Source organism: Pituophis catenifer, unplaced genomic scaffold, assembly GCF_029215685.1.
Source record: "Pituophis catenifer annectens isolate HBS135680 unplaced genomic scaffold, rPitCat1.0.hap2 SCAF_17, whole genome shotgun sequence".
NCBI lineage: Eukaryota > Metazoa > Chordata > Lepidosauria > Squamata > Colubridae > Pituophis > Pituophis catenifer.
The window spans coordinates 12,181,014-12,208,386 of NW_027256897.1; the positions used below are offsets into that span (position 1 = coordinate 12,181,014).

General features: G+C 45.5%; 1 pseudogene; it reads right to left on the reverse strand.

The window, feature by feature from the left end:
- The window catches only part of LOC139325876 (zinc finger protein 208-like), a 64,058-nt pseudogene extending 37,139 nt beyond the window's left edge, over positions 1–26,919 (reverse strand).
- Positions 26,920–27,373: the final 454 nt, after the last annotated feature.

Consider the following 27,373-nt stretch of genomic DNA (forward strand, 5'->3'; position numbering starts at 1 on the left):
ATAATTTCCAAAGAACTTGGCTCACAAACAGTTTATTCAACAACTTTATTTTCTCTCTCTACTCCAAGATCTCTGTACTTTCGAATGAATTTGGCAGCTCTTTGACTTCTCAGAGGGAAGAGAAAGAATTCAAACTCTTTGCTTCCTTTCCGCACCTGCCCTTCCCACAAATCACAAGAGGCACACTTCAAAAACAATAAATTAGCGATACCTTCAAGTATAGCAGCCAAGGTGATCCCGGCAACAGCTTTTCTTCTTCTGCTCTGCCCCAGCCTGGAGGAAGGGAAGGGCCTGGCCTTCTCCACCAGCTGACCTTCCCCTCTGCAGCAGAGAAGCGGAGTGAGGCTTTGGCCTCGCAGCACGGAGACCCTTACTGTGGCATGAAGCAAAGGGTGGGCTGTTTGCCCCAGCAGCTGGCACGCCTCCCTCACTGCCCACGGACTCTGAGAAGAAAGGCTTTCCGGGTGTGGCTATGCCCAGAAAGGGGGATTTGGGACCCTTTGAACCCTCAGGGCACGTTCTCTACCACTGGAGGCTTTGTAGGATGCGATCAAAGATGCTTTTGCTGAGGAGACAATTTGGGATATTCTCAACCAGCAAGGTGAACAATCCCCCACCTCGGCCATCAAGCTGGCCATTCGATGGGCGGGATGGAGACAGGGAAGCAGAGCCAGCCCTTCCCTGTAGTTGCCAGGGTTTCTGAGCTGCAGCAGTTGGGTTCCCATGACCACAAGTGATGGGTTTCTCCTCCACCAAGAGCCCGGATCCTTTGGCTCAAGATACAGGTTGCATGAAGGGCCCTTTTCCTCCTGACGGTGGGAGGCTCCCTCATAGGTTTTTTTGGGGGGAAAAGGCACCCTTAAAACACAGACAGCTGGGTTCACTGAGTTGTGCAGATGGCCTGGACTGGTTCCCATTGAGGCCTTTGGGCCCCACCCATTGAGCAAAGGTTTCCCCCAAACTGTACAGGTAGTACTAACTAGATCTACAATCAGAATTGAGACAAAAATTTCTGTTCTTGACAGTTGCTGCACCCCATTTTTTGCCATAATTGGCAGGTCATATCCTACAGTTGTGAAGTGAATTGTGAAGTTGTTATGTGAATCCTCCAAAGACTTTGTGGGACACCAGCTGGGAAGGTTACACATAGTGATGATGTGACCCTAGCACAGTGCAACCGTCATAAGTACATGCCAGTGGCTAAGCGCCTGGATTTCGAACACATGACCACATGGAGGCTGGAACAGTCATAAGTGTGAAAACTGGTCAAGGCCACTTTTTTCAGTGCTGCTGTAGCTTCACTAAGTCACTAAGCAAATAGTTGTAGGTCAAGGACTATCTGTACAGTGCTTTAAAAATAATCCAAACTAAACCCCAAATTGGAACCCCCAGAGGTCAAACTTTTTCCTGCAACAAATCTGCAAAACTAGCCCAATTTAGTAGAAAAATTGTTCAAGTGTCCACACTGTTTCCAACTCGCATTTCAACTCAATCCCCAAACTGTCCTCCTAGACACGGTTTGGCTTTTGAAGGAAAAGAAAATGCCATTCTTGATTTTTACCCTGATGTTATCCTCAATAAAGTTCAATAAAGTCTTGCAAACTCAGAAGATATAAATATGGGAATTCTCAAATTCAAAATAAAATGTCTCATCCCACTGAAGAACTTTCCGTCCCAAAAACTCAACTGGTTTCTATGTCAGATCCCAAAAAATGTGATACTGCCATTCAAGTGGAGAAGGGGGAAACTTGCATTCGATTTACTAGCATGACCTGTGTCATCAGATATTTTACAACCTATATCCTGGCGCCAAGTGGCCTGAGAAGGGAAGTTTACCTGCAGGAATTTATATGATAGTCATGTGGGTTGTCTTACTTTAAAGGGTAGTGGTGGGAATGCATGTTTGTTTGGGTTCTCAAAGGAAATAGTAAAGAAAACCTCTTCCCACTTGTGTATTGGCTAAAATCCGCATTCTGACCTAAAGGGAGGGGTCTCTACCACTTTAATCCTACTGCTTTGCCTAAGGGCATTCAGATTGTGATTTAGCTGGATGGTTTTCACTTCTGCTTAATAAAAGAATCCTTTTGAACAACTACGTTTCAAGAGTTCGTACTTTCTAAGGTTGGAAGGAGAGGCGATCCTTACAGAAAGCACAACCTGCAAAACGGTCAACCCAGAGAAGCAATCTTTGCCCTGCTGAGGGGACCTTGCAAACTATGTCTGAACGAAGCAGAGAACTGGGAGAAACCGATTGCTGGGGAGAGACAGTAACCGCCACCCAGTCGGATGCCTGCCTCGTGCACCCCATCAGAGAGGATGAGGTAACCCTGGGGAATCCGGAAAAGCCCCGCTGGTCGATTGGCATTGGGAAGAAAGATGGCTGGGATGAGAGAACCAGAGGAGTCACCCTCAACCGTGGCAACCGAAAACCGGGGTGGAAACTGGAACTAGAAGCCCTTACTGACCAGGGGGGGCTGACCGAAGCACCCCTGAGGGAGGACTATCTGAAGAGGCGTGTAACCCAATTGGTGATGGAAACTTTGGAAAATCTCAACATCCGAAGGGAGCCAGGACAACAACCAAAGGGCGCTGAAAGGGCAGCAGTCGCGGGTGATGCCACGGGAGGCACCCTCCCTCTGGAGCCTGCCTATCAAGCAGAGGGCACAGCAGCAGTGGGAGAAGACCCAGTAAAGCCTCCCCCCCCCAAGGCAGCATGCACACCGGCGCCCATTCCCAACCACCCCCGGGCTCCTCCGCTGGAAAGAGAAACTCCCCCCCTTGGGGTGAAGTTTGATGGGAATCCGCAACAATTAGGATTCTTTATGGCACATGTGCTCACCTACATGCAAGAGTATGGGCGTGATTTCCAAACCCAAGGCTCCCGAGTGCGAGTTGTGACCCTAGCCCTAGAGGGTGCCACTGCCAGGTGGATGGTGACCCTGCATAATGCTAATGCACCAGAACTGCGGGATTTTGACCGTTTCATGATGGCCCTGCGATGTCGGTTCGAGGACCCACTGGCAGACCGCAAAGCACGTGACCGCATTAAGGTGGTGAGGCAGGGGCGACGGCCAGTAGCAGAGTATACTGAAGAATTCCGGGACCTCGCGTGTCGTGTGCACTGGCCGGAAGATATTTTGGTGAGCTGTTTCAAGGACGGGCTGAGTGATGATCTATACAATGCCTGTGTGGCCCGAGGGGCACCGAATGACCTACATGAATGGTATGCCACCGCTGAAGAAGCTGAGATCGATATGGCCAGAAACCAGTACCGAGCGGGGCCAGCATGGAAGAAATCCTCACCCCAATGGAAGCAGGAGCCCCACAAACCACAAACCGCATTCTCTCCGAGATCTTCAGTCTGTTTCAAGTGCAGAAAAGAAGGGCACAGAGCTGCAGAGTGTTGTTTGCAAACACCTGCCCGGAACCACCCATCAGGGGAGGGTTCTGCAAAACTGGGTCGGCGTGGGAAGGAGACTGCTCTGAAGAGCAGGCAGACCACAGAAGTTCCATCCCCTCCCCTCTTTGGGGAGGAAATCCTGGCATCTGAACAGGAGAAATCACATTCATTCAGAAGCGATCCAGAGGATGAACCACTGGTAAGCAAACCGATTAAACCGCTTACCCTCCCCTTAAGACTATTCATCCCAATCCAAGACAGGGAGATAAGCATCTCCACTCTAGTGGATTTAGGGTGCACCCGTTGTTTGATCAGCCCAACCTTAGTGGGGAGGTTAGGGATTAACGTAAGAAAGCTGAAAACCCCCATTGCTTTCTGCCAACTAGATGGGTCAATAGCAGGAGGGGAGCCAGCTTCTCTGGCCACCGAGCCTCTACATATAGGCATTGGAAGCCACGAGGAAAGGCTTACCTTTATAGTGGCACCTGGCATGGAATGGCCGTTGGTTCTGGGCCTTGCGTGGCTGAAAAAATGGAACCCACAAATCAATTGGAAACAAGGCATCATAAAATTTCAGAAGAAGGTGACTCTTTCTGAGTATCCACATAAAGGAATTGAGGGGGCAGAGAATTGAGAAACAGCCATGCCTGGTCACGCCACACCAACTGAGGGCATACCCATAGAATACAAGGATTTAGCTGAGGTTTTTAGCGAAAAAGCCTCAGATGAGCTCCCCCCCCCCCCACCGTGCCACTGACTGTGCGATAGAAATCTTACCCGGTGCGAAACTGCCTAAAGCCAAGATGTACAGCATGTCACCGAGGGAGTAGGAAGAGCTGAGAACATTCATTGAGAAAAACCTAGCAAGGGGTTTCATTGAGCCAGCCCGACCAAAAATTGCAGCTCCTGTACTCTTTAGAGAGAAAAAAGATGGCTCAAACAGTCTGTGTGTTGATTTTAGAAATCTAAATACAATGAGTGTGCAGAACATGTATCGTCTCCCCCTTATGAAAGATATGTTAGCACACCTCGCTAAACGGGAAATTTTTTCAAAGCTGGATTTAAGGGAGGCTTACTACCGTGTCAGAATTAAGGAAGGGGATGAGTGGAAATAGCATTTAACACCCCCCTCAGCTGCTACCAATTCAAGGTGCTCCCCTTTGGGTTGCAAGGAGCTCCTGCAGTGTTTATGGAGTTAATAAATGAAGTGCTGCATCGGCATTTATATAAGGGGGTTCTGGTCTATTTGGACGACATTTTAATCTACACCGAGACCAAAGCAGAACATGTGAAACTAGTCAGGGCAGTTTTAAACAAACTCTGTGCTGCCAAACTTTATGCCAAACTTTCCAAATGTGAATTCCACCAAGAGAAGATTGGCTATTTGGGATACCGCATTTCACACCAGGGAGTTGAGATGGATCCTCTAAAAGTGCAGGCTGTACTTGATTGGGACCCTCCATGCACACGTAAACCGTTACAGAGCTTCTTGGGGTTTGCCAACTTTTACCGCCAGTTTATCCCTGCGTTTGCTCAGATTGCCCTCCCCATCACCAAGCTCTTAAAAACAAAGGGGGAGGACAACCCTAAACCAAAGCAACCATTGAACTGGAATATGGAATGCCAGGCAGCATTTGAAAAACTTAAACGGCTGTTCTCAGCAGAACCAATTCTACAACACCCAGACACGGAGAAACCATTTGTCATACAAGCAGATGCCAGCGATGTGGCAATAGGAGCGGTCCTGCTTCAGAAGAATGAGCAAGACCAACTACAGCCCTGCGCTTACACATCCAAAAAGTTGAATGAGACTGAGCAAAGGTGGGCTATTTGGGAGAAAGAGGCTTAAATGGTTTGATTTTACTCTAAAATACCTCCCGGGGGGAAAAAACTTTCTGGCGGATGCACTATCCAGAAAACCGCAATACACTAGTGCAAAGGCAGACGTAATCAAACCTATAGTACAAAACAATCAACTAGCCACTAAAGTAGTCACCAGATCCCAGGCTAAACAAGAAATATTGATGGACAATGACACCACCCAAACTTTTAAACAAGCATTGGCCACTGATGAATGGTTTTTGAACAATAAATCCAGCTGTCTGATGAAAGAAGACTTGGCTTGGGTGGGGGGGAAGTTGTATGTCCCTGCAAGCCAAAGACTATGCTTAATGGAACAGTGCCATGACTCCAAATTAGCTGGACATTTTGTGAAAACTTTTCACCTGATTAAAAGACAATTTTGGTGGCCATCACTAACAAAGGACATAGAAAGCTATGTAGCTAGCTGCCCCATTTGTGAAGCAGCAAAAAGACGCCAGGGGAAATCCCCAGATCTATTGCAGAAGGGAGCTGAACCCTCAGCGCCTTGGAGAGAGATCATGATGGATTTCATTGTGGAATTGACAAACAGTGTGGGAAATACTGTTATTTGGGTTCTGACAGACCTATTTGCAAAACAGGCACATTTTATACCCTGCCAAAAGATCCCAACTGCTAAAAGTTTAGCCAAATTATTCCTAGTACACATTTATCGACTTCATGGTGCTCCACAAAGGATCATCTCCGACAGAGGGGCTCAATTCACCTCCAACTTTTGGAGGGCGTTTTGGGGCTTACTTGGTACTGGCCAGGGGTTGAGCACATCCTTTCATCCTTGTACTAATGGTAATTCTGAAATTTTGAACTCGGTGCTAGAACAATATTTAAGATGTTTCATTAATTTACTGGACCGAACTTTTGCCTTTTGCTGAAGTTGCGTTTAATAATGCTGTCCATTCAAGCACTGGTTTTACCCCTTTTAGAGTAGCAACAGGCCAGGATTTCAGCCCCATGCCTGAACTACCCACAGAAGAACCCACCATCCCCTCACTTAAGGAGTGGATGGATAATTTGCAAAACATGTGGCCAGTGGTTAGATTAGCCTTACAGGAAGCTAGAGAAGCTTTTAAGATTCAAGCTGACAAGAAAAGGATGGAACCCAAACCTTTTCATATCGGAGACAGAGTACACTTATCTACAAAATTCTTGAAATCATTACAACCTTCAAAGAAACTAGGGCCAAAGTTCATTGGACCTTTCCCCATCACTAGAATCATCAATCCAGGAACAGTTGAACTACTCCTTCCAAAGACACTCAGGCAGATCCACCCAGTATTCCTTATCAGTTTACTCAAACGAGAAGTAATCTCATCCCTCAGACCACCTGCATCTACACCACCTGTTCCCATCATGATTGAAGGTGAAGAACACTTTGAAATCAAGGAAATCCTTGACTCTAGGATCCACAGAGGGAAAGTCCAACACTTAGTTGCTTGGAAACATTTACCATCAGCACACAATGAATGGGTCGCCAAACACCACGTTAGGGCTCCAATCTTACTGAGAAAATTTCACTCCCAATACCCTAACAAACCTTGTTGATCTACTATCATGAAATCTTGTGCATATTTGTTTTTTTTTTACAGGTGGACCCTTTTGTTTTCTAAGGAGGGTAGCATGTCAGATCCCTAAAAGTGATACTGCCATTCAAGTGAAGGAAGGGGGGACTTGGATTCGATTTACTAGCATGGCCTGTGTCATCAGATATTTTACAACCTATATCCTGGTGCCAAGGAGGCCTGGGATTCCCTTTACCTGCAGGAGTTTATATGATAGCCATGTGGGTTGTCTCACTTTAAAGCAGTGGTTCTCAACCTTCCTAATGCCGCGACCCTTTAATACAGTTCCTCATGTTGTGGTGACCCCCAACCAGGGGTGGGTTCTAAATTTTTTTACTACCGGTTCTGTGGGCGTGGCTTATTTTGTGGGCGTGGCTTGGAGGTCATGTGACTGGGTGGGAGTGACTAGCTGGTCATGTGACCGGGTGGCCATGGCTATGTGTATAGGGACTACTCAGAGGGCTGAAAAAAGTCATTTCTGACAGGTCCTCGCACTTTTGACTGGTCCTCACACTTATGACCATCCTCACATTTCTGCCTGTGCAGCATTCTTAACAACCATGTCACTCATTTCACAACTGCTTCTTTTCACCATGGTGATAAGATAGGGCAAAAAACGTAAAATGTGAGGATAGTCGTAAATTCGAGATCTGGTCAAAAGTGCGAGGACCAGTCAGAAATAACTTTTTCAGCCCTCTGAGTAGTCCCTGTGCACAAAAGGACTACCCAGAGGCCTGAAAAATGTGATTTCTGACAGGTCCTCGCACTTTTGACCGGTCTTCGCAGTTATCATCATTTATGCCCATATCATGGTCATCATTTATGCCCATTGTACCATTCTTAACAACCGTGTCACTCATTTCACAACTGCTTCTCTTCACCATGGTGACAAGATAGGGCAAAAACGTAAATTGTGAGGACAGTCGTAAGTTCGAGGACTGGTCAAAAATGCGAGGACCAGTCAAAAATAACTTTTTCAGCCCTCTGAGTAGTCCATATGCATAAAAGGATACAGTAATAGAGAGGTATGAAGGAAGGGAAGAGAAATTAGAGTAGGAGGGAGGGTAAGAGAGGGAGGAAGAGAGGAGAAGGAGAAAGGAAGAGGAAATAGGGAGAAGAAGAAGAGGGTGGGGGGAAGAGAAAGTAAGAAGGAAAGAAAAGAGAGGTGGTAGGTTTGAGGAGAAAGATTGCTGTACAATAAAAAAGATGAAAGGGAAGAAAGCCAACCCCAAACAAATATTAAGATATTAAGATAAAGAATGAATTGTTAAACTTTAAAGAATAAAAGAGAACACATAGGAATAAATAGCAATAATTAGAAACACACATACAAACATACAACGTATTTTCTTGGCCGCTTCACAAATTTAAACAGTTGTAGGAGGTTAGCACCCACCCCTTTCCTAGAAGAATGAAATATTTTGGGAAATATTAAAAAGGCAGAATATTATATTTCCCTGGATGAGAAATGGAGAAGCATATTTTACAGACAAAGCAGTTCCCACCTTCCTGCCCCCCACCCTTTGTTAATGGGCCAGAGGCAGAAAGTCAAAGGACATTTGCAACACAATAGCAACAGAAACTAACACAATGGGCCCCATTAAGCCATGTGATCCTGTCCACCATTAAACCATCTTTCCAAGCAGTCTCCATGTTTCCAGTGTCTTTTTCCCCACTTGGAGCAGAACCCAGAAGGATATTTCTTCCAACACAGTATTTAGTCATTTCAATTAAATTTACAATTTCTATATTTCCTTTTTACCATATTTATTCCTCATCTATTTTTTTAAAAAACCAATATTACCCTTCATCCTCATCTCTAATCTTAATCAAATTCAATTTTTCCCTTCTATTCTATATTATACCCCTTCGCATTGTCATCTATTTTTATATCCATCCTCACATTGGTTAATTATGTAATACAGTTGTTTAATACAAATTCAACATTTTAATATAAATCAATTCGTTATATAACTATCTTTTTTGTATATTAATCAATATGAACATGAATATTCCAATTATTTCCATGCAATCCAATTTCTTACAAATCAATTAATTATATTTACCAATAATAATAAACCAAATAATTTCCCCCATATATTCCTCCAAATCACAACTTAACCATTTCTGCTTTCAACACAATATACAATTAATAGTATCTCAATTATTACAATTCCCTAGTTAAATAGAGCTTTTTTTCTTCTGTTTTAAAATCTTGAACCTCCTCTTGCCCTAAATTTCCCATTGTTTGCAGTTTCGCACCTACCTTTTTTGGTGAGGAAAAAGAAATCTCTCTGCCTCATTTTGTCACGTTGCACCAAAGACCCCGCTTACTTTCAATTTCGGTTTTTCAGCATAGTTAGGGGAAAAAAAATCTGCTCCAGGAATTTACCTCTTTGCAGCTAGCTACCAACAGAGCCCTCCGCAAAACAGCTGAGAGTAGGGCTGCTCTTTGAAGCCCCGCGGCAAGAATTTAAAGGTTTTTTTCCCTCTAGCCATCAGCTGGGATTCCGGAAGCAGCAATAGATTGGGAGTGGTTGGGGTAAGCGAACGGCGACCGGGCGATCCAGCAGAGGCAGAGGGTGAGGGTGAGTGAAGGCGTGGGGGGGCGAGAGAGGGCTTTGGCGACCCCTGTGAAATGGTCGTTCGACCCCCAAAGGGGTCGCGACCCCCAGGTTGAGAACCGCTGCTCTATTTGTAGCCAATTTACCAGAGTTGTATTGCAAGGGTGAAAATGCCCATTTGGCCTCTTACCTGCCTGGGTGCCCCTCCAACCTCCCCCCCCAAATTGCCTAGGGAGGGAGCCTGGATGGGTGGGGGGAGTCCCAGTCCCAGAAGGGCCCCTCAATCTCTGCCTGCCAGAATGCCAGAGGGGGCCACCGAAAGAGAGACCGGACCCCAAAGATCAAAGGGATTCCCCCCCCCGTCTCACCTCTACGTGGGACTCGCGACTTCTGCAGGCGCCCTCTGGCTGCTTGAAGGAAGGCGGACGCCGATTTAGCTCATGAAGAGAAAGCCTAGTAATGGGGGACTTTATCCTGACAACTGGGGGACACCCAGTCTCTGCACCTAGTGGGGGGATCAAAGAGGTCCCCAATGAGTCACTTAAAACATTCTTTTAACTGCCCATCATTCAGTCAACTCACTGCAGCTCCCCAAAAGCTGTTTTAAAAACAATACAACACATTAAAACATGGAAAATAAAAACAAAGAAAAGCCAGGCGCCAATCCATGCCACCTTCTCCTTGTCTGATCTCCCAGCGCCTGGGGAAAAGCCGGGTGTTGAAGGCTGAAAGGCTGGAGGCCCTTTGAGAATCTGGCTCGTATCTCACAAAGCTTCCTTGGCCTTAGAGAGTCCCTTTAGCAGTTTCTGCTGGAAGACAAGGGGACCGTCGAGAGAATCCAATTGACAAGAGTTTCTGATGTCTGGGGAGGGTCTTACATGTTATGGACAGTTCACACCCCCAACAATGGAGGCCAAATTAGCCCTAGATTCAGCCACAGCACACTTGCTCCAATTAGGCACTGAGTGGGATGACCATTTAAAGGCAATTTATTAGAATACTGTAGCAAAGAGATTTCCCTTAATGAAAAGAGGGAATCTAGGACACAGAATCAGGTTTCTTTTTATACTCCATACAATAGAAAAAGTTGGGATATTCGAATAGAATAGAATAGAATATTTTATTGGCCAAGTGTGATTGGACTCACAAGGAATTTGTCTTGGTGCATATGCTCTCAGTGTACATAAAAGAAAAGATATGTTCATCAAGAATCATAAAGATAATTTTCCATTTAAGATATATTAATAATTTCGTTTATTCAGGTTGAAATGGAGCTTAGTTATGTAGCATGAAGCTGTATATTCTGCAATATTTACATTTCTGCTAAAGTCATTCAATGAATCCAAGCACCGCAAGCTGAAATAACATGCACTGCATTGATACATCCACAGAGTTTCACAGTAACCATGAGATAACTCATAAAGCAAGGGCAGGAATATTCCTTTTTCCCATTTTTCTTCAAATATACTGTATGTAGACTGCAAACTGTATGATTGTTGGAAGAGAAATGCATCTGTACCCTCAGCCTCTAAGTGTGAGGGGAAATGGCAAGCAGTAAAAATGGAAGTGAAACCTTCTAAGCAGCTTATAAATATACTATTAAAGAGCACCTGTCATTTCAGATTCATCATGGCAGAGACAATAGAAAAAGTCCTTTATTATTCAGCCTGAGAAAGTCCCTTATTTGGCAGTTATTATTAACCCTTCTTTACTCAATTGAAGAAAAGATAAATAAATAATTCCTCTTATTCGAATTGTTATAATTATATCATTATTCTGATGCTTTGTACATACACTGAGAGCTTGTGAACTGGAGAAAAATTCCTTGTGTGTCTATTCGCAGTTGGAGAAATTAAAAATTCAGTTCAGTTCAATTCCTGAGATACAGTCTGGGACTGTAAATTTAAAGGCAATTTATTAGAATATTGTAGCAAAGAGATTTCCCTTAATGAAAAGAGGGAATCCAGGACACAGAATCGGGTTTCATTTTATACTCCATACAGTAGGAAAAAAAAATACAAAACAAGAGCCTTGGTAGTACAGTGGTTTAATGCACCCTGTTATTAACACAGCTGCCTGCAATTTCTGCAGGTTCGAATCTTACCAGGCTCAAGGTTGACTCAGCCTTCCATCCTTTCTAAGGTAGGTTAAATGAGGACCCAGTTTGTGGGGGCAATAAGCTGACTTTGTATAAATATACAAAAGTATGAAGGCTATTGCTTAACACATTGTAAGCCGCCCTGAGTCTCCGGAGAAGGGCGGCATATAAATCAAATTTAAAAAAAAAAAAGAGCTGATTGCATGGAAGAAATCACTCTGCTCAAGTTACAGTTACATCAGAGACATGGACAGTAACATCCCATAATATTAAGCATAAGCACTAAAAGAACATTCACATGGGAAATGGCATGTCTCTTGTGAAAAGGTACAATTTAGACCAGTTGAAACATCTAGAATGTACAATTGAAAAAGTCCTTTATTATTCAGCCTGAGAAAGTCCCTTATTTGGCAGTTATTATTTACTCTTATTGTCTTCTTTACTCATTTGGAGTAAAGACAAATAATTCCTCTTATTGGAATTATTATAATGATCATGAATATGCACTAGGTGAATTCCTAGTGTGTCTATTCACACTTGGCCAAAATAAATACACAATTCAATTCAATTCCCGAGATACACCGTGACTGAAGGTCTTCTCACACTCAGGTGTGTTTTTCATTTTTCTCCCACGTGAATTCTTTGGTGTCGATTGAGGCTACTACGCTCAGTATAGCTCTTTCCACACTCCAGGCATTTATGTGGTTTCTCTCCTGAGTGGATCCTTTGATGCACGGAAAGATTTCCTCTCTGATTGAAGCTATTTCCACACTCCAGACACTTATGTGGTTTCTCTCCTGTGTGGATCCTTTGATGTGCATAAAGATGTCCCGTCTGATTGAAGCTCTTTCCACACTCCAGGCATTTATGTGGTTTCTCTCCTGTGTTGATTCTTTGATGTCCATACAGATTTCCTCTCCTACTGAAGCTCTTTCCACAATCAAGACATTTATGTGCTTTTTCTCCTGAATGGATTCTTTGATGCTGGGAAAGTTTTCCTTTCTGACTGAAACTCTTTCCACACTCCATGCACTGATACGGTTTCTCTCCTGAGTGGATTCTTTGATGCAGGTAAAGACTTCCTCTCTGATTAAAGCTCTTTCCACACTCCAGGCACTGATACGGTTTCTCTCCTGAATGGATCCTTTGATGTCTGTGCAGACGTTCCCTCCTACCGAAACTCTTTCCACACTCCAGACACTTATGAGGTTTTTCTCCTGTGTGGATTCTTAGATGCCTTTGAAGAGCTCTGTTTCTTTTGAAGGATTTTCTACATTCCGGGCACTGATGTTCCTTTGCTTCCTCCTGGATCCTTCGGGGCTTTGGGGGTCTTCGTAAGGAGCCTCCACCGTCCAGGCCCGTATCAGGGTCTCTGCCCGTTTCCTCCTCCCCGCATCGCCCTCCAGGCAGCCGCCTTTCCCAGGCTCCCCCTGGGCTCCTCCCTCCTGCAGCCCTGGAGCCCCCTGGCCTTTCCCCGTTGTCTCCTGGGGAAGCCGCGCCAGGACCGGGCAGGGCTGCTCCGCTGGGACCGCTCTCCTCCTCCTCCTCTCGGCCGGCGCCTCTTTCCTGCATCTGTTGCCATCCTCCGTCCTCCTGCAGGGGAGAAAGAGAAGAGGGTCACGGTTTCGTCCCCTTCCCTGCAGGGGAGACCCTGGCCCAAGACCCCGCCTCCCACGGGCCTTTCAGGCATTCTCCAGGCAGACACGGACTCTCTCCCAGCGTCCTGTCTCCCTCCCCATCCTCAAGACTAGGCCTCGGGATCTCAAGCTTCCCTTCTCTGGAGTGACTCTCCCAGACTTCAACACCCAGCATTCCCTTCCCCGCACGGGAGGCCCAGGCCCAAGCCTCCCCCTTGTGTGGACCGGAAAGAGACTCTCCCGGACTACGATTCCCAGCATCCCCTGTGGCAAACCTGCATCAAACGGCCTCCTCTGTCGCCGATTCAGGCCGCTTCCCTTGTTGCCCGTTTTATTTCCGGAAGTGGAGGCTTCACGCCCTTCTTTCTCCACTAGTTCCGCCTTTTCCTTTGGAGGACCCACCCCTCGGAGTCCATTTGCCAATCGCCGACATCCTGAGCACGACCAATCAGCGTCCTTCCTTCAACAAGCCATATGGCGCCTGCGCAGTGCCACCTCTTATTACGGTCCGGGACGGAGGTAGGACAGGGGGAAGGGGGAGCTTTCTTTGAACTTTGGGGTCCGGTCTCCCCCCCCCCCCGTATTGAGGCCGGCGGAGGTCAGGGGTTGAAGCCTTATATGAGCCCATGAAGGGCAGCCAGTTGGGTCTATTCTGGGACCTTCGGAGACCCTGAGTTTGAATCAGCCACTCTTTGTGTCCTGGATTCCCTCTTTTCATTGAGGGAAATCTCTTTGCTACAATATTCTAATAAATTGCCTTTGAATGCTCCTCCCACTCAGATCCTCATTGGAGCAAGTGTGCTGTGGCTGAATCTATTGCTAATTTGAACTTTATTGTTGGGGGTGCAAAGGAGCTTCTCCCTGCCATTGTTTGATATAATCTATGTGGATTTCCCAAATGTGGACCTATTAAGACCATCCCCAAGCATCTGAAGCTCTCAGTTGGATTCCCTGAATGGTCCCCTTGTCTTCCAGCAGAAACCCCTACAAGGGACTCTCTAAGGCCAAGGAAGCTTTGTGAGATATGAGCCATATTCTTAAAAAGCCCCCACCCTTTTCGCCTTTAAACCCCTGGCTTTTCCCCAGGCGCTGGGAGGTCAGACAAGGAGAAGGTGGCATGGATTGGCCCCAGGTTTTTCTTTGATGGTTTTTCTTTCATGTTTTAATGTGTTGGATACTTTTGAAAATGCCCTTTTGGGAGCTGCACAGAGTTGACTGAAAGATGGGCAGTTACAAGAACGTTTTAAATGAAGAAGACTCATTGGGGACCTGTTTGGTCCTCCCACTAGGTGCAGAGACTGGGTGTTCCCCAGTTGCCAGGATAGGGAAAGTCCCCCATTCCTCTGCTTTCTGTTCATCAGCTAAATGCTTAGCAAAAGGTGCATCTAGCTCAGTGGTGTCAAACTCTTATTTCCTTCAGGGCTGCATCAGGGTTATGTTTGATCTGGGGGGGGGGATCCCTGGGTAGGCGTGGCCAGCTCATCTTCACTCTTCTTTTTTTTTATTGAAAAGTTTTAAAAAGTTTTACAAACATTTCCCCTTCCCCCTCCCTCCTTCCCTTCCAACCCCCCCTCCCCTCCCACCCACCCCACTTCCCAGAGCAAAATACAGGGTATAACATTTGACAATCATAAGCTAACATAAGCTAATTATCTATAACCTCCTATCCCCCTCTTGAACTTTTAACTCCCCTTTTACTAAACTAAATTTAAGTACTTTATAAAATCTCTTTGATCATTCATAAGCTATTTGAAATTTTGTAGTCCGATATTTGCCTTGAATATAATCAATCCATCTTCTCCATTCTAACATATATTTCTCATTTGAATGGTCCGTTAGATATGTTGAAATTTTTGTCATTTCTGCTAAATTTACTTCTTTTAATGCCCATTCTTGAATAGTAGGTAAATCTTCCTTCTTCCAGTACTGTGCCACCAAGAGTCTTGCTGCAGTTATTAGGTTCAAAATCAAATTAGTCTCTATAGCCATACAATCTGTAATTATACCTAACAAAAACAACTGTAGAGTAAACTTTATCTTCTTTTTAAGAATATTTTGGATAATCCACATATTTACACAAGCTCAAAATTTGAGAGAAAATTTTTATAAAATGTTTTATAGATGGCATTTGGATTCCAAAAAGTTAGCTTGTATGTACCCAAACCTATTTTCATGTTTGGTTGACTTGTAAAAAAGTTAAAGCATATAGGATAAAAATATGGTGGATTATTCAAAATATTCTCATCTTAACTCTTCTTGTGGGCACCTGTGGTAGTCAAGTGCTACGACAGGACTTCTCTCAGACCCTCCCTCCCTCATAATCTTCCTTCCTTCCTCCTGCCCTCCCTTCCCTTTTCTTCTTTTTCCTTCCCTCTTTCCTTCTTTTTCCTTCCTTCCTCCCTCCTCGTCTTTCCTTCTTTGCCTTTCCTCTTTCCTGTCCCTTCTTGGATGCTCAAATGCAAAAGGAGAAACATTTCTTTTGCTTTTAGTTTGTTTTCCTAACCCTCTGCCGGTGAAAATGAAGCTGGCGGGGTGGAGGCCACATTTTCTCTGCCGGAGGAGTGCAGGCGACCGTTGCAGCTCAAAATGGGGCCGGTAGGGCTACACGCGTCCCTCCCGAGCTCTGTTTTTGCTGGCAGAGGCATTGTGGGCCAGTCCGATCTGTTCCCCACAGGCCAGATCCAAGCACCCTTCAGTTTGACGCCCCTGATCTAGTTCCTCCGATTGGGCAGTCCATCATATACACCTCTGGCAACCTCATTCTGTTTTCCTTTCATATTAACCCAAATGCATTCAAGGAGGTTTTCTTCATTTTTTACTTTTTGCATTTCTACAAAGGTGCAGCTGTTTAAGTGCAACTCCACCTCCACCTCTTTTTATTAGGTGTTTTGAAAAATGTAACTCCTCCTGAATTTCATCCCACCAGTAATGGCAGCAATCTCATCTTTGCTCTCGTGTTCTGGGACGTCAGATTCCCTCTGTTTATTCTTCATACTTTGGGTGTTGATGTGTAGGCATCTCCTCCTTTTTTTATTCTCCCTGTATTTCCTTCCTCACCTGCATTAGTCCCGGAAGGTTGAGAAAATAATTTCCAAAGAACTTGGCTCACAAATAGTTTATTCAACAACTTTATTTTCTCTCTCTACTCCAAGATCTCTGAATGAATTTGGCAGCTCTTTGACTTTTCAGAGGGAAGGGAAAGAATTCAAACTCTTTGCTTCCTTTCCCCACCTGCCCTTCCCACAAATCACAAGAGACACGCTTCAAAAACAATAAATTAGGGATACCTTCAAGTATAGCAGCCAAGGTGATCCCTGCAACAGCTTTTCTTCTCCTGCTCTGCCCCATCCTGGAGGAAGGGAAGGGCCTGGCCTTCTCCACCAGCTGACCTTCCCCTCTGCAGCAGAGAAGCGGAGTGGGGCTTTGGCCTCGGGGCACGGAGACCCTTACTGTGGCATGAAGCAAAGGGTGGGGCTGTTTGCCCCAGCAGCCGCCACATCTCCCTCACTGCCCACGGACTCTGAGGAGAAAGGCTTTCCGGGTGTGGCTATGCCCAGAAAGGGGGATTTGGGACCCTTTGAACCCTCAGGGCACGTTCTCTACCACTGGAGGCTTTGTAGGATGCGATCAAAGATGCTATTGCTGAGAAGACAATTTGGGATATTCTCAACCAGCAAGGTGAACAATCCCCCACCTCGGCCCTTCCGTTCATCAAGCTGGCCATTCGATGGACGGGATGGAGACAGGGAAGCAGAGCGAGCCCTTCACCATAGTTGTCAGGGTTTCTGAGCTGCTGCAGTTGGGTTCCCATGACCACAAGTGATGGGTTTCTCCTCCACCAAGAGCCTGGATCCTTTGGCTCAAGATACAGGTTGCATGAAGGGCCCTTTTCCTCCTGACGGTGGGAGGCTCCCTCATAGGTTTTTTTGGGGGGAAAGGCACCCTTAAAACACAGCCAGCTGGGTTCACTGAGTTGTGCAGATGGCCTGGACTGGTTCCCATTGAGGCCTTTGGGCCCCACCCACTGGGCAAAGGCTTCCTTGATCTGGTCCAGGTCTAGGACCGGGGGGTTATCGGGTTCTCCCTTCTCAACCTTTTCTGGGGTCTTGGTCTGCAGTTCGGGACAGTTCTGGGCGGCAGCAAAGAGACCAGACTAGAGAGGATCGAAAACACACTGGGGACCTTGGCGTTTCTTGAGAGGTTTTTCCAATCTTTCTAAGATGTTCAAAAGGCAAAAGAATCAGAAGTTGGGGAGCATCAATTGTAACCAATGCATTTCCTCTGCGGGTCCCGCTCTCCTCCTCCTCCTCTTGGGCAGTGCCTCTTTCCTGCATCTGTCACCATCCCCCATCCTCATGCAGGGGAGAAAGAGAAGACGGTCACGGCTGCATCCCCTTCCCCGCAGGGGAGGCCCAGGCCCAAGCCCCTGCCTTCCACGGGCCTCCCGGGCATGCTCCAGGCAGGCACGGCCTCCTTCCCAGCGTCTCGTCTCCCTCCCTGCCCACCCCCCAGTCTAGGCCTCGGGCTCCTGGGCCTGCCCTCTCCGGAGAGATCCTTCCGGACTTCAACTCCCATCATCGCGTGAGCCAAACCTGCATCATCCGAGCTTCTCTGTCGCCGATTCAGACAGCTCCCTCGTTGCCCATTTTAGTTCCGGAATTGGAGTCTTCGTGCCTTTTTTTTCTCCAAAAGCTCCGCCTCTAAATTCGGAGGGACCACCCCATGGAGTCATCCTGTCAATCGCTGCCTTCCTCAGAATGTCCAATCGATGTCCGCCTTCCTCCAATCAACCAGATGTCGCCTGTGTGGTGCCGAGGTCTTGGAAGTGGGGCGGAGCTCCCCTTGAAATTTGGGGTCTGATTTCCCCCCCTCTGCACCCTCCGTATTGAGGGAGGGGGAGGTCAGGGGCTCTTCTGGGGCTGCGGCCTCCTAGCAACCTCTGAAGGGGAGCCAGGGATGAAGGCTGGGAGGGGAGAAAGCCAGAGACCCTGAGTTCAAGGGTTGCACAGCTCCCTTTTCAGTCCAGCCCACCTCACAGGGTTGTTGTTGGGGGAAGAGAGGAGGAAGCTGTGCTGGATGGGAGGAGGGGGAGGGGCTCCTGGGGGCTTCTCTTCTTGCAGACGTTTCATTGCCCAAAGTAGCTTCCTTCCTCATGGCTAGAAGGGAGGGGGGCTCAGAGAGCTCCAGAGACCCCTCAGTTCAACCCTCAGCTGCAAATATTCCCCTTCATTTTGCTGCATGTCTTCTCCGCCTTATTTGTAAAAATAAATCCAGGATTCTAATAAATTCTCTATATGGATTCAATAACTGAGAAATTTGTTTTTAAGAAGCAACTCCATGGCCTCTATTTGATCCAGGAGAATTCTTGTTCCGAGATAGAAGAAGAGGGAGCCAAGCTACTCTCCAAAGCCCCTGAGGGCAGGACAAAAAGCAATGGGTGGAAACTGGAAGTTTTAAAGAAGATATGGGATAACCATTTGCCTGAAATGCTATAGGGTTTCCTGCCTAAGCAGGGGGTTGGACTAGAAGACCTCCAAGGTCCCTTCCAACTCTGGGATTCTATTCTAATTCAGAATTCATGCACAAAAGCAGACCAGCTCCAGTTAAAGAGGACCTACGGATGAGAACCTCCTGCCAATGGTTCCTGCTAGTGAATTTCCTCTCATTCCAACACATAATTGTTGGAAAAAGGAAGCAGAAAAATCGGGCAATTTTGATAGGATCTAAGCTGGTTTCTTTCTGGATCCCTCAACATTTGGAACTTGGCCAAAAGAGGGTCATGTGCCTTGGGGTTCAGCATCATTAAACTATGCGGTATTTTGTTTTGGCAGAAGTGGTTCAACGGAGATGGGATTTTGCTTTCTGTCCTGGATTGCTGTATGAGAAACGATGCCTGAAGTTCAAACTTTTGAGGAGAGAATTTCTCTCCCGCTGTCCTTAAACGTGGCACCATCCAACAATACTTTGGGGTCCTTGGGAATGTTTCAAAGTGGCCCTCTGGGATATCCAAAGGCAGGAAATTTCGGGGGGGACGAACCCATTTATTTAGGTATGACTTCTATTAAATTTGGAGAGCAGCCCAACTCCCAATAACTCTGGGTGGCTTATTGTATGGGGAATGGGGATTTTGCGCTATCCTTCCCCCAGGAGTGGGGAGGGAATGGGATTGGCTAAATCCACATCAGATGGTTGGGAGGGGATTCTAACTTCTTTTATTCCTATTGTATTGCCTTAAGGACCCCAGATCCTGCTTTGCTTTCGCCCAGCTATCACTTCTTTCTCAATAAAAAGATCCTTTTCAAATGCAAAATTTCAAGAGTCTTTACTTCCTTGATTAAGGGGGAGAGGCCTGGCTTTACAGGTAGCCCAAGAGTGGGTGGGTGTGAAGGGAACTTGCAAATGTGCTGGCAGATAAGCAGGTGTGTTGCTTTGCCAGCCGGCTGCAAGAATAAGAGAAAATGAGGGAGGTGGAGGGCCATATCGCAGGGCACACTGGCCCAAGCAGCAGCTGCAACAGGAGCCTCTCCAAAGAGGGTGTGTGGGAGGAAAATATATACACACAGTCTCAACTTCAGCATCAGGTTTCCAAGGGCTCAAAAAAAATTGCAAAATCCAAATATGAAGGGGGCAGTATTGGAGGGGATTTCCCCCTCTGCTGTAGTTTTCCAAAGGTCCTTCAGAAAGGAGGAGCAAAGAGAAAGGAGAAGCTGGATCCAGGGAGGGAGGGGCTGGTAAGGCAGCTAGAGGTGGGGAGGGGCCGGCTGAGTCAACCCTGCTTACTGTCTCTGGGACGTATTTTGCAGTTATTGCTCATGAGTTTGATATATTGCCCCCAAACTGTACAGGTAGTACTAGATCTTTACAGGTAGTACTTGGCAAGAAAATGGCAGTGTTGATTTTTATTTTACCCTGACATTGTACTCAAGTTCCTTCAAATGTTGCAAAGTCAGAAGATATAAATGATATAAAAGATATATACGTGGGCCCCGTCCCCCAAACTGGCCATCACACCCCACACCCCCAGCACCTCAGGCTCCCAGAACTGAATACCTTATTTCCATTGAGAGGAATGCATGACATTTATACAAGCGCACGCTTTAATAAAAGCAGACAATAACATAGAAGCCAATAAAGACTCTACCAGCTGCTCCCAATGCAGCATCTTCCCACTTGTCTGGAACTGTAGAAGGCCTCCTGAATGTCTCTGGAGATTCTCCGTCATCCAGGTCATGGTTGTCCCAAAGGTGCTTTTTCAAGAAGCAGCTGGACTTTCTGATTTTCCTTTGAAGGTATTTCGCTTCTCATCCAAGAAGCTTCTTCATTTCTGACTGGAGATACTTGTACAATTAGCACAGGAGCCCCCAGGGCTGTGTGCTCTCGCCACTTCTCTCTCTACACCAAGGGCTGCATCTCAAAAGATCCCTCTGTTAAAGTACTGAAGTTTGCAGATGACACAACAGTGACTGGTCTCATTCGAGATGACAATGGATCTGCATACAGTCCGGAGATTGAACAACTTGCCTTGTGGTGCAACCAGAACAATCTTGAACTAAATACACTCAAAACCGTAGAAATGGTGGTAGATTTTAGGAGAAACCCTCCTATACTTCCACCCCTTACAATACTAGACAGTAGAGACTTCAGCCACGGCACACTTGCTCCAATTAGGCACTGAGTGGGATGACTATTTACAGGCAACTTATTAAGAGTATTAAGAGATTTCCTTTAATGAAAAGAAGGAATCCAGGACACAGAATCGGGTTTCATATTATACTCCATGAAGTAGAAAAAGTACAAAATAAGAGTTGATTGCATTGAAGAAATCAGGGTCGATAAAAATAGATTTAAAAAGATAAAAATAAAAAATCAGATTTAAAAAAATTTAAATCAGATTTTTTTGGTCATTTTTTATCAAATTTATTTTCATAAAATGCTTTTGGGGTAAAAATCTAGCTAAAGATAATTTTCTATTCAAGATACATTAATAATGTAGTTTATTCATCTTGAAATGGAGCTTGCTTGTGTACCATGAAGCTGTATATTCTGCAATATTTAAATTTCTGGTAAACTCATTCAATGAATCCAAGCTCTGCAAGCGGAGATAACACGGACTGCACTGATACATTCACACAATTTCACAGTAACCGTGGGATAAATCATAAAGTGCAGGAATATTCCTTTATCCCATTCTTTTGCAAATCTATGTAGACTACAAACTCTATGATTGTTGGAAGAGAAATGCATCTGTACCACCAGGCTCCCAGTGTGAGGAGAAAGGGCAAGCAATAAAAATGGAAGTGAAGCCTTCTAAGCAGCTTATAAATGTATTAAAGAGCACCTGTCATTTCAGATCCATCATGGCAGCACCTCCTAGCAGGCATCCACTCACCTCCTGCCAGCCACGACCCTCACCGAGTTGTGTCCCTGCCGCATCACCAGCCATCCCTTGAAAGTGAACGGGACTGTGGGTGAGTCAACAGCGGGTCTGAGGAGGAGACACTGTGGGACAGAGATGAGGGTTGCTCTTTAAAAAGTATGATATAAAAAGTTGATTTAAATCAAGCCTTTTTAATAGTGATTTGTATCATGATTTAAATCGACATGATTTAAATCAATTCCAACCTGGAAGAAATCATCCAGCTCAGTTAGTTACGTCAGAAACATGGACAGGAACATCCCATAATATTAAGGATAACCACTGAAATGAGCCTTGCATTAAAAGAACGTTCACATGGGAAATGGCACCAGGAGTCTCTGTTGTGAAAAGGTACAATTTAGACCAGTTGAAAAATCTAGCATGTACAATTGAAACAGTCCTTTATTATTCAGCCTGAGAAAGTCCCTTATTTGGCAGTTATTATTTACCCTTATTGTCTTCTTTACCCAATTGAAGTAAAGATAAATAATTCCTCTTATTGGAATTATAATTATTATCATGAATATCATTATTCTGTTGCTTTCTAGATACACTGAGGGCTGATGCACTTGAGACAAACATTTATTAATGTTTTTAAAGAGGGTACAGAAAGAAATGATACGTATATTCAGTGCAGTGGTAGGTTTCAAATTTTTTTACTACCGGTTCTGTGGATGTGGTTTGGTGGGCATGGCAGGGGAAGGATACTACAAAATCCCCATTTACTCCCTTATCAGCTTGGACTCGGGAGGCAGAGAATAGATGGGGGCAGGGCCAGTCAGAGGTGGTATTTACCGGTTCTCCAAACTACTCAAAATTTCCGCTACAGGTTCTCCAGAACTGGTCAGAACCTGCTGCAACACACCTCTGATTCAGTGTCAGTAAACAAATGATGAAATGTTAAATACACTGATTGCTTATGAAGTTTGAACAACAGAAAACTTTGATTCTAGATAACATCCCACAAGAGACAAATTTATGGGTTACATTAGTCCAGAGGAGCCAAAGTATCCAGTGCAGGATACTAATCTACATATAAGCGAAAACCACTCATGCATTAATCACGAAATCTCCAGAACCGTAAAGCCTACAAGCTTGAAATTTGCCACCTATGTTCCTCTTGGCTTCTAGGTGCTCACTAAGAAAGGATTTTTTGAAACGACCATCAGAGCATTAGTATTTCCTATATTATTATAACACACTCTGATGCTAATTAGTTAGACGTTCAACTCCCCCTTCCAACTTGAAAATAACTCTGGAGGGAATGGGATAGCATAGGACAGGCTTCTGTGGGGAAAGCCTCATGGAGAGAAGCAGCTAGAAAGCCTGAGGGAGAGAAGGGGATAGGAAGGAGGGGATCTATGGGGCCAGCCTGAGGGAGAAAAGGGATAGGAGCAGATCTATGGGAAGGCCTGAGGGAGAAAAGGGGATAGGAAGGAGGGGATCTTTGGGGCCAGCCTGAGGGAGAAAAGGGATAGGAGCAGATCTATGGAGAAGCCTGAGGGAGAAAAGGGATAGGAGCAGATCTATGGGGAAGCCTGAGGGAGAAAAGGGGATAAGAGGAGATCTATGGAGAAGTCTGAGGGAGAAAAGGGATAGGAGCAGATCTATGGGGGCAGCCTGAGGGAGAGAAGGGGATAAAAGGAGATCTATGGGGAAGCTTGAGGGAGAGAAGGGGATAGGATCAGATCTATGGGGAAGCCTGAGGGAGAGAAGAGGATAAGAGGAGATCTATGGGGAGGCCTGAGGGAGAAAAGGGGATAGGAAGGAGGGGATCTATGGGGAGGCCTGAGGGAGAAAAGGGGATAGGAAGGAGGGGATCTATGGGGCCAGCCTGAGGGAGAGAAGGGGAGAGGAGATGACAGGAGAGGCTTCTGGGGGGCCAGCCTGAGGGAGAGAAGGGGAAAGCATAGTAATGGGGGACTCTCGCTATCCTGACAACTGGGGAACACCTAGTCTCTGCACCTAGTGGGAGATCAAAGAGGTCCCCAATGGGTCTGATTCATTTGAAAAATTCTTATAACTGCCCATCTTTCAGTCAACTCAGTGCAGCTCCCAAAAACCGTTTTAAAAACAAAGAAAAACCTGTGGCCAATCCATGCCACCTTCTCCTTGTCTCATCTCCCAGCTCCTGGGGAAGAGCCAGGTGTTTAAGGCTAAAAGAGTGGAGGCTTTTTAAGAATATAGCTCATATTCTTAAGAGTCTTGGTAATACAGTGGTCTAAAGCACCCTGTTATTAACACAGCTGCCTGCAATTACTGCAGGTTCGAATCTTACCAGGCTCAAGGTTGACTCAGCCTTCCATCCTGTCTAAGGTAGGTTAAATGAGGACCCAGTTTGTGGGGGCAATAAGCTGACTTTGTATAAATATACAAAAGTATGAAGGCTATTGCTTAACGCCTTGTAAGCCACTCTGAGTCTCCAGAGAAGGGTGGCATATATATATATATGAGAGAGAGAGAGAGAGAGAGAGAGAGAGAGAGAGAGAGAGAGAGAGAGAGAGAGAGAGAGAGAGAGAGAGAGAGATACATATAGATATAGATATAGATATAGATATAGATATAGATATAGATATAGATATCACAAAGCTTCCTTGGTCTTAGAGAGTTCCTTGTAGCGGTTTCTGCTGGAAGACAAGGGGACCATTCAGGGAATCCAACTGAGAGCTTCAGATGCTTGGGGATGGTCTTAATAGGTACCCACATTTGGGAAATCTACATAGATTATATCAAACAATGACAGGGAGAAGCTCTTTAACACCCAGAACAATAAAGGTCAAATGAGCCCTAGATTCAGCCACAGCACACTTGCTCCAATGAGGATCTGAGTGGGATGACCATTTAAAGGCAATTTATTCAGAGTATTGTAACAAAGAGATTTCCCTCAATGAAAAGAGGGAATCCAGGACAAAGAATCAGGTTTCATTTTATACTCCAAACAGTAGAAAAAGTACAAAACAACAGTTGATTGCTTAGAAGAAATCAGTGGATAGAAATCAATTTAATTTTTTTAAAAAATAGATTTTTTTATTGAAATCGGGTTTTTTATTTTTAGCAAATTCATTTCAATAAAATGCTTTTGATGTAAAAATCTATCTAAAGGTCATTCTATATTTAAGATGTATTAACAATTTAGTTTATTCAGCATGAAATGGAGCTTAGTTATGAAGCATGAAGGGGTATTTTCTGCAATATTTAAATTTCTGGGAAACTCATTCAATGAATCCAAGTTCTGCAAACTGAGATAACATGCACTGTATTGATACATTCACACAATTTCACAGTAACCATGGGCCTTTTTGCTAGTAATTTATATAATAAATTAAATCGTGATTTAAATCAACCTGATTTAAATCAAATCCACCCTGGAAGAAATCACCTTGCTCAGTTACAGCTACATCAAAGACGTGGAAATTAACATCCCATATTACAATAATGAGCCTTGCATTAAAAGAACGTCCAGATGGGAAATGGCATCATGAGTCAGGAAAGTCTGTTGTGAAAAGGGACAATTTCAGCCAGTTGAAACATCTCATATGTACAATTGAAAAAGTCCTTTATTATTCAGCCTGGGAAAGTCCCTTATTTGGCAGTTATTATTTACCCTTCTTAATATCTTCTTTATTTGACCCTCATATTGGAATTATTATAATTATCATGAATATCATTATTCTGTTGCTTTGTATGTACACTGAGAGCTTAAGACAAATTCCTAGTGGGCTTATTCACACTTGGCCAGATTTAATACGCAATTCAATTCAATTCCTGAGATACACTCTGGGACTGAAGGCTTTTCACACTCATGTTTATAATTTTTCTCCCGCATGAATCAATGGAGGCCCCTACGCTGAGTATAGCTCTTTCCACACTCCAGGCATTAATGTGGTTTTTCTCCGGAATGGATTTTTTGATGGAGTGAAAGTTTTCCTCTCTGACTGAAGCTTTTTCCACACTCCAGACATTTATATGGTTTCTCCCATGAGTGGATTTTTTGATGTCTTTTAAGGTGTCCTCTCCGACTGAAACACTTTCCACATTCGAGGCATTTATGTGGTTTTTCTCCTGTGTGGACACTTTGGTGTCGACGGAGGCTACTACGCTCAATAAAGCTCTTTCCACACTCCAGGCATTTGTAGGGTTTTTCTCCTGAGTGGATTCTTTGATGTCCGTCAAGGGTTCCTTTCTGACTGAAGCTCTTTCCACACTGCAGACATTTGTGTGGTTTTTCTCCTGTGTGAATCATTTTATGTCCATACAGAGTTCCTCTCCTACTGAAACACTTTCCACATTCAAGGCATTTATGTGGTTTTTCTCCTGTGTGGACTCTTTGATGTCGACGGAGGTGTCCACCCTCAGTAAAGCTCTTTCCACACTCCAGGCATTTGTAGGGTTTTTCTCCTGTGTGGATTCTTTGATGGCTATCAAGACTTCCCCTTTGACTGAAGCTCTTTCCACACTCCAGGCATATATTTGGCTTGTGGATTCTTAGATGTTTTTCAAGGATTTGAATTGTTTTGAAGGATTTTTCACATTCCCCACATTCATACTCTTCTTGTAAATGGACTCTTTGATGTCTATAAAGATGTCCCCTCTGACTGAAGCTCTTTCCACACTCCAGGCATTTGTGAGGTTTTTCTACCGAGTGGATTATTAGATGCCTTTGAAGATGGTCATTTCTTTTGAAGGATTTTTTACATTTTGGGCATTCATACTTTTTTTCTTCTGAATGGATCCTTTCATGTATATCAAAATTGCTCCAATGATGGAAGCTCTTTCCACACTCCAGGCATTTAAATGGTTTCTCTAATGAATGGATTCTTACATGTTTTTCAAGGATTTGAATTGTTTTGAAGGATTTTTCACATTGCCAGCATTGGTACTGGTTTTCTAAATGGAGTCTTTGATGTGAATGGAGATTTTCCCTTTGACGGAAGCTCTTTCCACACTCCAGGCATTTATGAGGTTTTTCTCCTGAGTGGATGCTAAGATGCCTTTGGAGATGATGATTTCTTTTGAAGGATTTTCCACATTCTGGGCATGGATATTCCTTTGCTTCCTCCCGGATCCTTCGGGGCTTTGGGGGTCTTCCGAAGGAGCCTCCGCCCTCCAGACCCATCTCGGGGTCTCTGCCCATTTCCTCCTCCCCGCATCGCCCTCCAGGCAGCCGCCTTTCCCGGGCTTCCCCTGGGCTCATCCCTCCTGCAGCCCCGGAGCCCCCCGGCCTTTCCCCACCGTCTCCCGGGGAAGCTGCGCCAGGACCGGGCAGGGCTGCTCTGTGGGGCCCGCTCCCCTCCTCCTCCTCTTGGGCGGCGCCTCTTTCCTGCATCCGCCTCCATCCTCCGTCCACCTGCAGGGGAGAAAGAGAAGAGGGTCACGGCTGCCTCCCCTTCCCTACAGGGGACGCCCAGGCCCAAGCCCCCGCCTCCCACGGGCCACCCAGGCATTCTCCAGGCGGACACGGCCCCCTCCCAGCCTCCCGTCTCCCTCCCCACCCACCCCCCAGACTAGGCCTCGGACACCGAGGCCTCCGGAGAGACCCTCCCGGACTTCAACTCCCAGCATCCCCTGCGCCCAACCTGCATCAAACCGCCTCCTCTGTCGCCGATTCTGGCAGCTCAGTCATTGCCCGTTTTAATTCCGGAAGTGGAGGCTTCATGCCCTTTTCTCCACTAGTTCTGCCTCTTCCTTTGGAGGATCCGCCCCATGGAGTCCTCCTGCCAATCGCCGACCTCCCCAGAGCGACCAATGGACGTCCGTGTTCATTCAATAACCCAGATGGTGACTGCACGGTGCCGAGGACGTGGAAGGGGGGCGGGGC